Genomic DNA, 13,372 nt, shown 5'->3' on the forward strand with positions numbered 1-13,372 from the left:
TGGGTTTGTTATTGTAGGTCTTTTCCTTCTCTTGTGTTTCCTGCCTAGAGAAGTTCCTTTAGCGTTTGCTGTAATGCTGGTTTGGTGGTGCTGAATTCTCTTAGCTTTTGCTTGTCTGTAAAAGTTTTAATTTCTCCGCCGAATCTGAATGAGATCCTTGCTGGGTAGAGTAATCTTGGTTGTAGGTTTTTCCCTTTCATCACTTTAAATATGTCCTGCCACTTCCTTCTGGCTTGCAGAATTTCTGCTCAAGGATCAGCTGTTAACCTTATGGGGATTCCCTTGTACATTACTTGCTGCTTTTCCCTTGCTGCTTTTAATATTTTTTCTCTGTATTTAATTTTTGATAGTTTGATTAGTATGTGTCTTGGCGTGTTTCTCCTTGGATTTATCCTGTATGGGACTCTCTCTGCTTCCTGTACTTGATTATTTCCTTTCCCATATTAGGGAAGTTTTCAACTATAAGCTCTTCAAATATTTTCTCAGTCCCTTTCTTTTTCTCGGACCCCTATAATTCAAATGTTGGCGCATTTAATGTTGTCCCAGAAGTCTCTGAGACTGTCCTCAATTCTTTTCATTCGTTTTTCTTTATTCTGCTCTGCAGTAGTTATTTCCACTATTTTATCTTCCAGGTCACTTATCCGTTCTTCTGCCTCAGTTATTCTGCTATTGATTCCTTCTAGAGAATTTTTAATTTCATTGACTGTGTTGTTCATCATTGTTTGTTTGCTCTTTAGTTCTTCTAGGTCCTTGTTAAACGTTTCTTGTATTTTCTCCATTCTATTTCCAAGATTTTGGATCATCTTTACTATCATTACTCTGAATTCTTTTTCAGGTAGACTATTTCCTCTTCATTTGTTTGGTCTGGTGGGTTTTTACCTTGCTCCTTCATCTGCTGTGTATTTCTCTGTCTTCTCATTTTGCTTAACTTACTGTGTTTGGGGTCTCCTTTTCACAGGCTGCAGGTTTGTAGTTCCCTTGTTTTTGGTGTCTGCCCCCAGTGGCTAAGGTTGTTTCAGTGGGTTGTGTAGGCTTCCTGGTGGAGGGGACTGGTGCCTGTGTTGTGGTGGATGAGGCTGGATCTTGTCTTCCTGGTGGGCAAGACCGAGTGCAGTGGTGTGTTTTGGGGTGTCTGTGAACTTATTATGATTTTAGGCAGCCTCTCTACTAATGGGTGGGGTTGTGTTCCTCTTTTGCTAGTTGTTTGGCATGGGGTGTCCACCACTGGAGCTTGCTGGTCGTTGAGTGGAGCTGGGTCTTACGTGTTGAGACAAGACCTCTGGGAGGGCTCTCACCGATTGATATCACGTGGGGCCGGGAGGTCTCTGTTGGACCAATGTCCTGAATTCAGCTCTCCCACCTCAGAGGCTTAGGCCTGACAGCCAGCCAGGGCACCAAGACCTTGTCAGCCACACGGCTGGAGAAGATGGGCTATGAGTTGATTGCCTGCCACTGCCCTGTCGTAGCTCTGTCTCAGCTGTCTCCAAAGGTCACCCAGATACATTGGGTTATTCCACCATTCCTCAGAACTTACACATGCCAGACTGGGATTTGCAGATGTCCTCCTGATACTCTTCATTGAAATATGTTGCATTCATGGTGGTGAGAGATATGCTAATAGTGTTGGCTCTCTTCAGTTCAGAGACTGGGACAGTCTGAGCCTTCATGTGGCCAAGTCAGGAGCAGCTGGCCAACAGTCCCAAAGTGATGTCATGTCAGATTCCAAGAAGGCTTTCTGCACCGCCCGAGCAGTAGTCCCAAGCAGCCGCTCCGCTCAGCTGTAGCACTCTTGGGAATTTGGTGGTACCCCCAAACAAGGATTTCTGCCGGCCCTAGAGCCTGACTTGCCCACCCAGGCAAGGAGCCGAGGAGAGCATCTCCCGGCCCTGTCTCACCAGAGAAGCGGACCGGAAACTGATTTTTTATTTGGTTTGTTATTTGGTTATTAGTATTTACTTTACTGCAAGTGCATACCGGTGACTAACACAGTTTGGGGCCATAGCCTCTGCTCATGCTAAGATGCCAGCAGTTTTACCAGAATTGTTTTTGCACCAGCAGTGCAAATGTTGACACAGAATAAAAGCAAATAATATGTTAATATTACTGTGAAAATAACTTTGACCTCATGTACTACTTGAAAAGGTCTCAGTGCCCCCCAGGGGTCTGTGGTCCACACTTTGAGAACTGCTGTTCTAAAGAGCATGTCTTGCTGGTACACTTAGGCCAAGACAGCATAGGACCCAGGTTTGAGAAATAACAAAAGATACTGGGTACCTCTTCTCCTAACAGTTACTACTGAACCATAAAAACACGTTTCTCTAACGTGATTTTAGTTATACATAATTTGGAAAAAAATGATGTCAGTATAATGCAGAAGGTGTGTTGGTTCATGTGTGATTTCCCCCAGCACATTAATGTTATAAAAACATCAGGAGCAAGTTTTCTCACAATAAAAGGAAAAGTCTTCGCAGTTAAATGAACACCTTAAGAAAAGGCTTATAATCTTGTTTAAATTCCTTCCTTTAGTGCAAGAAATGGCTGCTCTAGTGGTTGAACTTTCCACTACATTTAACTGTCCGGGGAGGTTGAATGTACAAATGAGAAAGCTAGAGATATTCTCTCGTTTTAAAAAAATCATGATGAAGAAACTACCCCTGGGGACTTCCCTGGTAGCGCAGTGGTTAAGAATCTGCCTGCCAATGCAGGAGACACAGGCTCGATCCCTGGTCCGGGAAGTTCCCACATGCCACGGAGCAGCTAAGCCCGTGCGCCACAACTACTGAGCCTGCTCTCTAGAGCCCATGAACCACAACTACTGAGTCCGCACGCCACAACTACTGAAGCCCGCGCACCCAGAGCCTGTGCTCCACAACAAGAAAAGCCCCCGCTTGCCACAACTAGAGAAAAGCCCACGCGCAGCAATGAAGACCCAATGCAGCCAAAAAAACAAAAAAAAAAACAAAAAACTACCCCTGGATCTTATATTTAATTCTGATGAAACTAGTCTCCATTCAGAGTAAGTATCTGTGAGGTCCCATGCCCTGAAGGAAGCAGCCTGAGCTCAGGAGTGTGTAAAGCTGCAAAGGATGGGCTGCCCAGGCTCCAGATGCAAATGTTAAGAGCAGCTTACCTGAGTCAGGAGCTTTATTTGGATTCTTATTGTTTATATTTATCCTCTGTGTTCACAGTTCCATAGGTTTTGAGTGACCTGCCCCATCCCTATTTTTCCCAACAGCTCTATTACCTTTAGTGTAGTGAATGATTTTGCAAAAAAAAAATTTGTAAGAGTGTACATGTGGTACCAAAGCAAAAACACCTGAAACACCTGCACTTCCAACAGTCACCTTCAGTCTAACCCTGGACTTGGTCTTTCTGTTCCACAGACTAATTTCCAATATTCTTGATGATGCCTGAAATTCCTTCTTTCCACAGTTGATATAACAGATTCTAAGTGCAAAGGCTACTGAGAAAGGAGTTGTGATCCTCAGGGTAGGAGAGGGGAAAAGGACGTGAAAGAAGAGGAGTCTTGGAAGATGTACAGAGACACAGCCAGCTCCAGATCTGGGAAGCAGCAGCCCCGGGGGCTACACCCGCTCTGTGCCCAGGAGCTCAAGGAACCAGCCACGGCAACTCTGGCCCAACTGGTTCCAGATTCTCTGCTTGTCAAAATATATTTCCATCTGCTTGCTGGTGCCTGAAATTCCAGTAACATGGAATAAAATGTTTCAGGTATGACCGCACTTATTGGACAAAGTACTGTGTGTTCATCTGAAATGTCCAACTTCCTGAAGGCAGAAGGCATTTGTAGACTCAGAGCCTTACCTTTCCTACCTCATATCAGCTTAGGGTAATGGAGTTTACTCCAAACCAAGATATGGCTACACCCCATTGTGTGGTATTCCACTTACCAGAAACACGCTATAGCAGATATTAAAAAGCAAGACAAATTCGTGGTACACACTCAGAAGCTCACAGTAATGGAATTCTGTTGGCAGAAGAGAGGCTGCTGGGAATATATATCAAATTAATTCTCCAGCTGTTCACATATCCCTGTGGCTACAGTTAAGATGCAAATAGCTAGTACTGGCATCTCTTTCCATGCCAGCCTAGAAACTCCAGTGTAATGTAAAATTGCTGCTCTTAACTCCCCCAGCTCCCGGCTGGCTGTTATCGTGCATTCAGCTCTGCTCAAGGAGGAATCTAAGGCAGTGAGCTTTCATTCTCTCTCCTTCCAGCTTAAGGCGGATGTTCCAAAAGCTGGTGCTTCCCTTTCCCTCTCTTCCTCATGCTGTAATCAGTGCAAAGCAAGAAGGGCAAAATTATGGTTATCAGTAGAAATGATTCATGACATAAAAATCTGTTTTATAGGCATTTCCACAAAGTAAAACTATGTGAGGCATATGTAACTGTGTATCAGAGTAGACCAAGCCTTAATCTAAAACAATGGAAATACTAAAATCTGCACACAATTTTTTTTGAGGACTCTTAAACTGATGCAAACCTCTAAATATATAACAAACAAACATGACCACTGATTCATATTATGTCCAAGTGGGGAAGTCTTTGAAAAATAAACAGTACTGAACCAATTTACTAAACCAATTTATAGTAAAACATTTATGAATGATAAGCGAATGTTCCATTGCTGTAACTGTTGTCAACACCTCAGCAATACACCTATCAGAGGAGGACCAGGGACGAACTGTAGCATGTAAAGTCATTTGTTCATTCATTCTTTCTTTCAAACATTCATTCCTCAATCAGTTATTGGTATCTATTATACATCAAGAACTGAGCAAGGTACTAAGGATTTAAAATGCTAGGAAAGAGGAGTTTACAGTATAATTTCCCACTACTCTAACCAAAATCATACCAAGTATGTGAATAAAATGTTCCTAGGAATCTTGAAACAGAGGAAAAGATTAAGTAAGGGAAGGATAATTTCCTTTTTGATAACAGGAAGCTGGTGGGGACAGAGAAGAAGTTAAGAAAAGATAAGCAGTATTTCTAGAAGGAATTCATGAAACAAGATAAGGAGAGGAGAAACCAGGGCTACAGAACACAACTCTCTTATTTCACAATTCTGCCTAAATTAGGGACTATCTACCCTCAATTGCATATAGAAAATCAGATAGCCCAGAGGTCTGTTCTCATGGAGAGGCCCCGGTCCAGGGGACCACAACCTTAGCTTTGTCATTAGAGTGACCCTGAACAAGGCATTTGGCCCCCTCGGCTCCAATTTATTTCATCACTAAAACGGAGGTGAGATGGATAATCTGTGAGGTCCCTTTAGACTTCCTCCTTGTGTTTCCTTGATTCTGGCATCTTAGCTGAAACTGTACAATGCTAACAATTTACTGGTCACAGTGTCAGAGAATCACACGCTTATGGTGGTCACAATTTAAATTTAAAATAATTTCCCATTTATCAAACTAGTTTAAGGTCTGGAAAACAATCACTGTGCAGAGTAAGGCAAGCCAAAGGTGCTTTTAATATAACAAATATCACTTTGCAGGACCTTTCTAGCACCTCCAATCCTAGAGGATTTACTGGCTGAGGTCTCAACAGATTAAAACAGGATTGGCCTTGAATTGATAACTACTGAAGCACTGAGTCATTACACAGTTGCCTCTACTTCTGTATATATTTGAAAACTTCTATGATAAAAAGGTTTTTTTTTTAATGGGAGGGGATTATGGGAAAATTAATCAAATACTTAAAAATGAAGAACAGTAGATATGTCACATGTCAACATTGATGGGACACAGCTAAGGCAGTGTTTAAAGGGAAATTTCACAGGAAATAAGGTTAAAAAAAATGAGCTAAGCACTCATCTGAAATTAGAAAAAGATCAACAAAGCAAATCCAAAGAAACAAGAAAGATGAAGTTAATAAATACATGGAGAAAATCAATGTAACAGAAATAAAAGCAACAGAAGTGATTAACATAATAAAAACTAATTCTTCAAAAAGATTATTAAGATATCTCATAAATGGCTTATGACTAACAGTCCCATATAGCATGTTACCTCATCCAGGTACTTGGACCTATAAATATATTTTTTCAATCAGTTTCTCTTTGGTGTGGTTTTACCAGGAAGTTACTCAAAGTTAGACACTAAATGGTTACATTTCTGAAATTTTTTAAAATAATCAAAACAGGATACTTGATTGCTCATGGAAACTCTTCCCTAGCTACAACTAGTCTGACTGAACCCAATGGTGTAGAACTCAACCCCCTTTCATTTCCCCTACTTTGAGACTGAATCTCAATATTTTAAAAGGAAAATCTCAGGCCTTCTCCACTGGCCCATGCTTATGCAGTGCTGGACTGGCCTTCTGGCCAGGCACATGTCATTATTAAGCAACACAGTCTTCTCTGAGCATGAATGTCCACTAAAACATGTAACCCCTTGTTTAACCAGCTTCAAAGAATATTGGTTTTGTTATCAAATGTACTGCTGCTGGGCTTCCCTGGTGGCGCAGTGATTGAGAATCTGCCTGCCAATGCAGGGAACACGGGTTCGAGCCCTGGTCTGGGAAGATCCCACATGCCACGGAGCAACTGGGCCCGTGAGCCACAACTACTGAGCCTGGGCATCTGGAGCCTGTGCTCCGCAACAAGAGAGGCCGCGATAGTGTGAGGCCCGCGCACCGCGATGAAGAGTGGCCCCCGCTTGCCGCAACTAGAGAAAGCCCTCACACAGAAACGAAGACCCAACACAGCCAAAAAAAATTAATTAATTAACTAATTAATTTTTAAAAAATGGATGCCATTATTAAAAAAAAATGTACTGCTGCTTAAAAATGGATACATCTTAGTTGAGGGAAAAATTATCTTGGAGAAGTACCTAATTCTTTCACATTTCCTCTCTTCATCTAGATTCTCTAAAAGCTGTCCTTAAAGCCAGGTGATTAGCCATCCCTTAGGTACCTGGCTCACAGTGTTTTATTCTCCTACAGAGGTGCTTTGGTGTAAATAACACCTAGTGAGGGTGTTATAAGAACAGCCCTATCGGGCTTCCCTGGTGGCGCAGTGGTTGGGAGTCTGCCTGCCAATGCAGGGGACACGGGTTCGAGCCCTGGTCTGGGAGGATCCCACATGCCACGGAGCAACTGGGCCCGTGAGCCACAATTGCTGAGCCTGCGCGTCTGGAGCCTGTGCTCCGCAACAAGAGAGGCCGCGATGGTGAGAGGCCCGCGCACCGCGATGAGGAGTGGTCCCTGCTTGCCGCAACTAGAGAGAGCCCTCGCACAGAAACGAAGACTCAACACAGTCATAAATAAATAAATAAATAAATAAAAGAACGTGAATTTCTAAAAAAAAAAAAAAAAAGAATAGCCCTATCAAACTTCTTAAGGATATGGAATTGGGAAGCAACGGTCTCCAAAGAAAGTCCACCATCTGGCCATTCCAGTCTCTGGCACAGCACACGAAGCCTGTTTAGATTTGACCCCAGTCCACTTCTCCACCCTCATCTCTTCCACTCTTCCCCACTTACTACAGCAATACTTCATAATGATGTGCTCCCAAATGACCCACACTGTTCCTGACCCCTGGGCTTCGCACAAGGTGTTGTCTCTGGCTAGAAAGCTGCTTCTCTTTACCTGCTTTGAAAGCTCCTATTTAGTCTTTAATACTTTCTCCAGGTTTCATCTGCTCTATAGGGACTAAATCAAGAATTGTCTCCTCTGTAGGAGTTCTGTTATACATCCATTAAAATTATTTCACTTACGGCAGTATAATGAAACTGCTCATCTAATCTCCACCAGAAAGTGGGTTCTTTTTATCATTGGGCTATCATAGGGCTTGCAAATAGTAGCTCAGCAAAATAAACATCTGCAGAGGGAGTAAACAGGAACAGGAGGAGTTGAACTTAAGCAAAGCAATCTGAATCTTTAAGTGCCAAACTTTTTCTGGAAAGTAAGTTTGGTGGTAGGAAAAAGTCAATTATTCAGAAATAACTGAGAAACATCTTTGGATCTTGGTCTTCCTACTTTTGAAATATTAATACTAACTCAAGTTTTCTTTTAGCCTCAACATTTTATTACCCAACACTTCCACATATCACATATTTATATGTCAAATGAGTGAAAAAGTGTAATATTCCTCGACCATGTTGGATAAATAATAACTTAAATAATAAACTCTATTATCTCCCTTCCTACCACTTTTGTCTATCATGACCATAATTAAATAACGTGACACAAGTTAATGCTTCTTGCCAGAAAGGTACTTGTGGATATGAATAATACACAGTATCATTTTATAAATATTAATGTATGCTCTAGCCTAAAATCTGTTAGTCAAATGACCAAGAGTCAAACAGAAGGCTAGATGTGGGAATGCCTTTTTTCTTGACTGTACTCATCCAACAGTGTAAATCACGACAGGGAGAAGAAGAAATGTGACCAGAATTTCAAACAACAAGAAAAACAAAATGAGCATGATATTCTGAAAATAACCACTTTGAAAGATACAAATTTTTCATTATACTAGCTGAACAGTTAGCACAGATAATGAAGCACATTTCACACCCACCCTGCCAGTCAAATCTTCTGATAAGAGCTAACAATTCCTAAGCCAGGGACCTTACTAGGTGCTTTCCATAGACTTACACATTTAGCTGAGGAGGAAAGCTAAGCAACCAGGTCTGAATTCCACACAGACATATCACCAAGCAGGCAACAAGAGGAATTGAAGAAATAGGGAAGTAAGGTGGTCGAATGGTTGGACAAAATGTCAAGTCCAAGTGAGTCTAAAGAACCCAAGCACCAGGGAAAAGAAAGAGAGGAACACTGCTATTTTTCCATCTCACACTGGAGATGCCCATCTCGAGTGAATATGGCCTAGAGACCCATGGCTGACGGTCATCACCACAAGGGCTGGCACAGCCTCTCTGACACCTTCTCAGCCAAGACAATGGAGTTGCTGGAGAACCTCTGGAAACATCCAAGAACAGAAAACCCAACAATATAAACATGACCTCAACTATTCTATCATCCAGGAAACAAAGGTTTCCTTGTGAAAGCAATAATGCCTCCACATAAAGCAATACTCCTGAGGCGAAAGTAATGATTTCTAAAAGGTGTAATGATCTGTAAGTAGCACTAAGGAATCTTTTCAGGATAATGAATTAGTGAAATCAGTTAGCAATCATTTTGAAGGAAATATCTTTGCAAATCAACTTGGGCCCTGCTGTGAACCCCACCTTAGTAATTTATCTGAATTCTTCAAAGTGAACAAAGTAGAAGATGATAAGAAGTGAAAGCGTGATCACCTTTAATTCCAACAATTATATTTCTAACTGATCCTTACCACTAACTCTGATACTGTTCTACAAAGAAATATCATCCCTAAATATCACGCCCTCAATCCCAAACCTTTATATTTTTGTGAGCAAAATTATCTCTATGTGTGATCTTATTTATCCCTATACACTCCATGGATCTCCTGCTATCTGGTCCTGGCAACAAAGCACAAGTTGCCAGCAATATTCAATGAACATTTTTTTTATGTGCTCAGTTTCGTGGTAAGTGAAAGTTTGATGTGTATGTCCAGATCTTTTCTTTTCTTGAAACATCATTAAAATCCACATTGCTACTGTATGTTTATATGGGAAGAAGTGTTATAAATTAGATACCAGAATCAGGGAATTCCCTGGCAGTACAGTGGTTAGGACTCAGTGACGGCGGGGGCCCGGGTTCAATCCCTAGTCAGGGAACTAGGATCCCGCAAGGCACACAGCATGGCCCAAAAAAAAAAAAAAGAAATGAGAATCAGAGAGCTGTGGCCTATTTAGAAACCTCATGCCACACAGGGCCTGTCTGATACATTGATTCTTAAAGGCATCAAGTCCTTGAAATTCAACCTGAAACTCTCCTCCTAGAAGCAAATGTAGATAAGGGGACAATGAAAAGCAGGACTCTTGCCTTAGGGTATGTCAAGAAATGAATATTAATCGTTTGGGAGAACTTTGATTTGTACAGCAATGATTTAATCCCTAAGATTTCACGTGATATAGACCATACAAGCAAATATAACGAGACCATAAAAAGATTAAGCAATCTTAAGAACATGTTTGAAAAATACATTTGCACACTTCCCACAACACTGGAGTTTCCTTTGCGTAGTAATCAAACATCTACACCTAACAGATGCCAAGCTCTGAGACCCTGGGGGTCTCAGCCATGACACCAACACTATCCCCCAGTCTTCAATGGCTCCCACCTGCCTCCACAGTCAAGTCTAACCCCTCACACTGATAAAAGAGGCTTGTGCTCGGCCCCAGCTAACCTCCCAGTTACGTCCCACTTTGAGGCCAGCACCTCTTCCCTCCCCAGCACTAAAGCCTCAGGGCCTGGGAACCCACGTCCCCCCCCACCCAGAACATCGTCCCTCCACCCCAGTTCTGCGCCCATTCACTCCCCCACCCCTTCAGGATTCTGATCAATCTGAACTTCTCGGCATGACTTTCCATGATCACTCTAAACTGCAACCACTTCCCCTTCTCGGCTTTATTTTTTCTGCACAGACTGTATATCCCTCTGGCACGGTATATGTTTTACTTACTGACATTATTCATTTTGTCTCTCTCTACTGCAAAGCTCCAGGTAGGTAAAGATTTTTGTCTGTCTTGTTCATAGCTCTATCTTTCGCACCTAGAGCAGGGCTTAGCACACAGTAGGTCCTCCATAAATATTTACTGAATCAATTCTCTGAGTATTTTGCTGATTGCATGTCCTCTGCGAGGCACGAGCTTTCTTGCACTGTTTAACTGAAAATCTGCTACCATCTTACTGTGTGTGGCTTAAATGTTTTCTCCTCAAAGTTAACTTGATTTTCTCCCACCCACTTCACTTATCCAAAGACACTGCAGCTGTCTGTTTGCAGCTGGATTCTGAGCTGCTGGGGGGATAGGGTCCCAACCGCCACTTACTGAATGGAGAAAATGAAAGTGAAACTGGACTAAGGGACTACTCCATTAATAATATCCTGTGGGGGGAAAAAAAGCAGCAGCTTCAAAGATATTCCGTGGGTATCTAAGATTTAGGTTTACTTATGTTCTTCAATACTTATGCATTTATATTTAACATCTTTCTGGAATGTCTGAGATGCAAAAAAATATACTTTATAGTAATTCATGCCTTCCAGAGATTTAGGAAGCAAGTACCTTTTGGGTATTTTAAAACACTGCAAAGAAACTTTAACTTTCTTTCAAAGTTAAAGAAAACAGTTGATAAATTTCTACATTTCAAATTTGAACGCATGCATGCATAAACATACACATATAGAGAATAACTAATTTGCTTCCAAAAAGAAACATAAAAACCACATGAATCACCCAGTCCTTTTTCCACATGCTACAGCAGCATGTATTCCCACATGCAATTAGGTACGTGAATTTTGCAAGAGCTCGACTCTGCAATGTTATTCTATTCAAACTTAGTCTTTATAGTGTAAAAGAAGTCATCAGTAAATTGTTCAAATGATAAAACTCACAATTTCTGGAAATATAGCTCCCTTAACTCCTACCTGAAAGGTTAAAAATTACCATCTATTTTATTAGGTTCAATATACCTTTCAAGAACTAATGGTTGGGGCTTCCCTGGTGGCGCAGTGGTTGAGAATCTGCCTGCCAATGCAGGGCACACGGGTTCGAGCCCTGGTCTGGGAAGATCCCACATGCCGCGGAGCAACTAGGCCCGTGAGCCACAACTACTGAGCCTGCGCGTCTGGAGCCTGCGCTCCGCAATAAGAGGGGTCGCCATAGTGAGAAGCCCGCACACCGCGATGAAGAGTGGCCCCCGCTTGCCGCAACTAGAGAAAGCCCTCGCACAGAAACGAAGACCCAACACAGCCAAAAATAAATAAATAAATAAAAATAAATAAATAAAAATAAAGGAATTCCTTTAAAAAAAAAAAAAAAGAACTAATGGTTGTTAGAATATAAAATACCAAATATAGACCATTCCCAAAGGATGCTCTGCTCAAATCCATACCCTATTTAACTAACAAGGATCACCAATTTTCAAAGGATTAGAATATACAAAGATACGTAGTGTTGAACATATATACAAGCACTTAACACGCTCTTTAATAATTCTGTTGTTTTAAACTTCCAAGTGCCCCCACTCCATCACTCTCTATTCCTTTACCCTGCTCTATTTTTTTTTTACAACATTCATTTATCTAGCAGTGTATCATAGAACTGTTTGCTTTTTTGGTTAGTGACTCCCCTCTGTAAGTTCTCTGAGGCAGGGGTTTCTTTGGTTTAACCACATCACAGTGACTGTCATGTAGCAAGTGCCTGATTAATATCTGTTGAAATAAATCATCACAACAGGCTATATGATCGGTGCTTAAATGTGAGGCATATCCAATGTGCTGGGGGTCAGAGAGGAGGGATGGCTTCTAGGAGGAGGTATTGTCTGGGTACAGTCTTGATATCATCAAAGACTGGAGGAAAGGTGAAAATTAAATCATTTGGAGAGATGTTTAGGTTTCAATCTAGATAGTCTAAAGTCACGTTTAATGAAAATAAATGGCTTTTTCAGTCATAAAAAAATAAATAAATAAACTCTCAAGTTTATAGAGGATTGCTAGGTTCTCAGGGAAGTCCTAAGATGCACACCTTGAGTAAGATGCTTACCTGCTGCACTGCCTGCAGCATCCCTATGGGCCTCACCTGGGGGCTTTCGGTATCAATTAGGTGGAGGAAGGGCGCCACATACCCTGGTTGGCAGGACCAGTGAATGAGTCTGATAACCAAGACATTTCCACTTAGCAACAGGGCCACTACTCCTAGGACTCTGTACAATGTCACACGAGAAAGAAGAAAAGGAGACGAGCGCCCTCACTTCAGTGGGATGTAGCATGACCACGGAACACTAATTATCATTCAAGACAACCCTGGGCACGGGAAGAATGAACTGACTCAGCTTGGAGAGATTCCAGCTACAAACGAAACCCAATCCCTTCAGGTACGGGCGGCAGCTCTCCTCTTTAAACAGGTGTTTCAGAGACGCTCTGCCACCTCTTGTTTCTATTCCTTCCCCACGAGCATGGAATTTACCTGTAAACCGCCCCCCCCCCCCAACGAAAAGCTGGCTTGCCATCCTGGCAGACCTCACGTGCAGTCTGGCAAGATGTTCATGGTTTCACAAGGGTCGGCACGAGGCAGCTCCAAGCCCTTGCTGTGCATCCTGCAAAGTGCTTTCACGGGGAGGAAGCTGAGGACACGAGGTGCCCTTATCTGGGAACAAGGCAAGGAGCTGGTGTGGACTTCATGACCAAGGCTCGACCTCACGGTTTTTGAAAATCTGAGAGAGGTAAGTGAGCAGAGCATGCACAAGGCGGGGGTGGGGGGGG

The 13,372-nt window shown here is 42.2% G+C and overlaps 1 protein-coding gene and 1 long non-coding RNA gene across 3 annotated transcripts in view; both read right to left on the reverse strand.

Annotated features, from left to right (window-relative positions):
- The window catches only part of CRIM1 (cysteine rich transmembrane BMP regulator 1), a 205,106-nt gene that overhangs the window by 164,673 nt on the left and 27,061 nt on the right, over nt 1–13,372 (reverse strand). The window lies entirely within an intron of this gene.
- LOC309611874 overlaps nt 298–13,372 on the reverse strand; it is a 39,242-nt gene continuing 26,167 nt past the window's right edge. The window contains exon 2 of the long non-coding RNA XR_014234800.1: nt 298–7,352. This is a non-coding gene — a long non-coding RNA (uncharacterized lncRNA). The remainder of the gene's footprint in view (nt 7,353–13,372) is intronic.

Source organism: Balaenoptera borealis (genome assembly GCF_965194805.1).
Source record: "Balaenoptera borealis genome assembly, chromosome: 15".
NCBI classification, from domain to species: domain Eukaryota; kingdom Metazoa; phylum Chordata; class Mammalia; order Artiodactyla; family Balaenopteridae; genus Balaenoptera; species Balaenoptera borealis.